General features: G+C 38.1%; 1 non-coding gene across 1 annotated transcript; it reads left to right on the top strand.

The window, feature by feature from the left end:
• Nucleotides 1-1598: 1598 nt before the first annotated feature.
• LOC140530508 (U6 spliceosomal RNA) lies at nt 1599-1705 on the top strand. The gene has a single exon (XR_011975946.1). It is a non-coding gene; the product is annotated as a U6 spliceosomal RNA (small nuclear RNA).
• Nucleotides 1706-4668: the final 2963 nt, after the last annotated feature.

The following is a 4668-nucleotide window of genomic DNA, read 5'->3' as shown; positions in this document are numbered from 1 at the left end:
CCTAAAGAGATGAAGTAAATGGCCCAAAGTCACACAATTTGTGGCAGAACTGGGATTTTCTAGATTTATTCACTCAGTCCTACACACTTTCTATTTTATAGAGCTGTGAAACTGTTAGGAAGTGAAAACTTTTTTCCCCCTTTTTCTTTCTCTGAAAACTGCTCTATAGTTTGATGACATGCTTCAGACTTATAAGACTGTTGCTTCTATATCCTGGGATGTGGGTTTCAGTCTGTGATATTTTTTAGAAATATAGCAAGAAATTTTGGGAACTGTGTTTAAAAATGACTTATGGGGAGAGATTTCAGCAAAGCAATTGACCTGGGCTCACGGATGTCCCATTGCTAACAGAATGCCTGTAAGGTAGAAAAAGAAGCTGGGAGAGACTTTAGAGATCATCTCTCCCCTTATGTTACAGACAAGGAAACTGAGGTAAAGCAACTTACTCCATGTCACATAGATCTTCTGACATCTGTTGAGTTTGGGGAAAGCAGTTTAGTAAATTATATCAAATTCCTTCCTTCCTTTTCCCCTTCAGTTTTCCTCCCCTTGGCCTTTTGTCAATACCTTTTCTGAGCAGATTTAGGATTTCAATGTCAAAATCTGACAGATACCAGCAGGTTACCCTGTGGTTGTAGTTAGGTTTGGCCTCCCTTACTTCCAACCCTACTACAAATTGGCCCCTACCCTCTACTTACTGGATAACTGGAACCATCCTGGGTTGGATTAATGAGATAGGATGTCATTCAGGCTTCTTTTCAGGAGCATCTGGTACCCTTCCATTTTGAAATGAAATGCTGTACGGAGTATTCCCACTTTGGTTCTCTCCTTATACTTAAAGCAGGTGATGCCTGGAATAACAGGCAATCAATAAATGATTGTTGAATTGAATTGATGGAGTGAGAACTGAAGATGAATCAACTTCCACACAGAATCACTCATTGGTTTCTAAGCAGAGGGGATCCTGGTCCCTTCTCATGTCCTAAACCAAATGAGGAATTAAAAAACCTTAACAATCACGTTCTAAAAAATCATGTTCAGAATATTAAAATGAAATTAACTTCTGGGCAATGTCAGACCTACTTGATTAAAAATTTTTTTAATTAAAAAATAACCTTTACCGTATCTCCCCATCTTTCAACTCCCTAGTCACCCAAAGTTCAGCTGATGCAATATCAGTTTTCTTTTTAAAAAATGTTTTAAATTTAAGAAGTCTATACTATATCCCCCCTACCTTCTCCCAACTCTTCCAGCCCCCTAAAGTTCATCAGATGCAGTTATCAGCTCTCTTCCATTGGAAACATTCTCCAGCGGAAGACAGTTTGCCTCTGGAGCCCAGTGATCAAGACACAATATTTCATTTTAATACTATTATCCTCATTTTTAATCCTAAAGCTATCAATAATGTTTTTTATTCTACTGTCACCATGCCTTGGTTAATATTTACCTCTGCTTTTTAAGCATAACCCAGACACATAACATCTGAGATAACCTAGTTTTTTTCCCTTGGATATCTGCCAGCTTTCAGTCACTGATTGATTTAGGGGGAAGGTGAATAGGGGAGAAGTGGAGCCTATATTCCTTAAAACGTTGTTCCAGTGCTCAATTCGGCAGCACATATACTAATATTAGAATGATACAGAGAAGATTAGCATGGCCCCTGCGCAAGGATGACATGTACATTCATGAAGTGTTCCATATTTTTGTCTTACACAACACAACTATTATGGAAGTCATTTGCAAAACTACACAGATATGGCCTATATTGAATTGCTTGCCTTCCCAGAGGGAATGGGTGGGGAGGGAGGGATGAAGAGAAGCCAGAACTCAAAGTTCTAGGAACAACTGTTGAGTATTGTTCTTGCAACTAGGAAATAAGAAATACAGGTAATGGGGTATAGAAATTTATCTTGCCCTTCAGGACAAAAGAGAAGATGAGGATAAGGGAAGGGAGGGATGTTAGAAGGGACAACAGATTGGTGATAGGGGTAAATAGAATGTTCAGCGTTGTGGGGTAGGGGGAGGGGAGAAATGGGGAGAAAATTTGCAACCCAAGATTTTGTGGAAATGAATGTTGAAAACTTAAATAAATAAATTAAAAAACAAAAAACGTTCCAGGCTCCTCATTGAACCATAGAAAGAGTCATAGAGACTACTCTTTAAAAAATTACCGAAAAAGAAAGAGAACATAATCTCCTTGAGGGAAGGGTCTAATTTCATTTTTTGTCATTGTACACACAAGTGCCTGAAACATAGATGGCTCTTAATAAGTAGTTGTTGAATTGAACATGTATGGCCTACTTTCTCATTGAAAAAGCCTTCAAGGCACAGGTTATGGAAGTTTGACCTCAGCTTCTCTTTGGTAGCAGCAAAACATCTGTCTAACCTCTGAACTAGGTTTGTTCCCAAAGTTGGCCTTCTGTAGGGGCTTCTGTTTGTGATCCTTGAAAATTTGGTGTTCTGATGGTGAATGTGGATAAACCAAGTAGCCAGTTATATGCCAAGATATAGATAATGAGTATTCCAGGTATTGGCCTCAAGGGGGCATTTTCTTTCTTTTATGAAAATTACTTGTGTTCTGTTCCTGTTTCATATCAATTTTTTTTTCTTTTGCTGTGGCCTAGGAGAATATCACTGGAGGATATGAAAAGTCTAGAGAAAAATTGTTGTGTTATTATGATTAAAACACAAAGAAAGAATTCATACCTCCTAGAGTCTCAAAATTATTTCGCTGATGCCCAAAGCCTGGTTTAGGCCAAAGTTATTAGATCAATCCTGCTTGGGATCCTCTGGACATATTCCAAATTAGCTATGATTTTCTGTTTCTTACTCTTGTTCCTCCTCATAATACTGACAATTCATATTTATATAACACTTTTATAAAGATGACAAAGCATTATTCTTAAAATAACCCTGTGAGGTATATAGATAGGGAGAGGGTACTTTACTTGGAGCCAAGATGAACTGATTACAAATTTGATCTCAGATACTTACTACCTATCTGACTACAGAGAAATTACTTAACCTCTGTCTACCTCAGTTTGCTCATCCGTAAAATTGAGACTATAATGATAGTACCTACTTCCTAGGATTATTATAAGGATCAAGTAAGATAATATTTTCAAAGTATTTTGCAAACTTTAAGGCACTATATAAATGTTAGCTATTATTATCCCCATTTTACAGATTAGGAAACTACAACTCTAGAGAGGTTAAGTCATCTGTCAGTGGTTATTCAGCTTGAAAGTGTCCTAAGTATCCCAGTTGTCTTTGTCTTTATCTTATAGCTTCGCTAGAACTCCGCTGGGTAGACTGATGCCTCCTTTTACACAACAAGGCTACCTTGTTTAGTAATACACCGTTGATTGAAAGGAGATAAGTGGAGCTATTTGTAAGTGGATAGCAGTCTGGTCCACCTGCCAAAACCTGCTAACGTTCCTGGCTGGGCTGTGTAGGATAACTAACCCCAAAGAAACAGCAAATATTCCATTCTGCTGGCATTGTGGACAATACTACAATCCAGTGGCCACCATTAGAATCACTGTTCATCTTCCTCTGTGCACATGCTCTTGTCTCCCAGATACATTCTTAGCATGTTTTGATGATAATTCAAATTGATGATGTGAATTCCATGCTAATTTCAATACTGAATCCTGTATTTGCTACTTTCTGGACTCCCAAATAACAGAATAGCACCCATCTAAGATAGGCTATAAAATTAGGCTATCTGTCATATTCTATTTCATCAAAATTCAAATTTTTAATACACTTAGGTGTAAATCATCTCTAAATAATTCATCTATCTATTTTTCTTTTGTCATTTTTTTTTTTTTTGAGAATGGAGTCTCTCTGTCTTGCCCAAAGTAGAAGTGGAGGAGGCCACTCATGGACCCAATCTCGCTGCTAATTGGCATGGAAGCTTACATGTGTTATTTCTGATCTAGATTGTTTCGCTACTCCTTAGGCAGGCAGGTGGCCCCTATGGCCTGGAGGTTTGTCATGTAATAGGAGCCATATTTAGTGCAGTGATCAGATCAGCTTTAGTCCTACTGCAGCTCAGAACTCCAGAGCTCAAGCGATCCATCAGACTCAGTCCTGTCACCATGCGTGGCTCATCCATGCTTGTGGGAAAGACTTAATGTGTCCTGTGTAATCTAAATAACCACAGAATATGAAAAAAATCACTTACATTTGGCTTTAGAATAGAATTTTCATAATATAATTTAGAATGTAATTTTTAAGAGGCAGTTATACTTTCCTAATATTTAAATTAGTCTACATTTCTAATGCTGCATACTCAAACAGTCAGGGAGCATAATGAGTCATAGTGGAAAGCCACAAAGCAGATTATTCACTTTGAAATGGTAAAAGGATGGTGGTGCAATGTTTGGGAAGTTAGGGAATCAATTTGAAGGTACCCACATCTTAATTTTTGCAGCAGCTGGTGGCTCAGTGGATAGAGCACTAGGTCTGGAGTCAGAAATACTTGAGTTCAAATCCAGTCTCAGACACTTCCTAGCTGTGTGACCCTGGGCAAGTCACTCAACCTCTGATTACCTGACAAAAGAATACACCAGAAAATTAAATGGCAAACCACTCCAGAATCTTTGCCAAGAAAACCCCATAGATATTTCTCGCCATGGGGTCATGAAGAGTCAGATACAATGA

Source organism: Notamacropus eugenii, chromosome 2 (genome assembly GCF_028372415.1).
Source record: "Notamacropus eugenii isolate mMacEug1 chromosome 2, mMacEug1.pri_v2, whole genome shotgun sequence".
Taxonomy (NCBI): domain Eukaryota; kingdom Metazoa; phylum Chordata; class Mammalia; order Diprotodontia; family Macropodidae; genus Notamacropus; species Notamacropus eugenii.
Note: the sequence above shows the minus strand (reverse complement) of the source record. Positions and strands in the feature narration are given on the sequence as shown.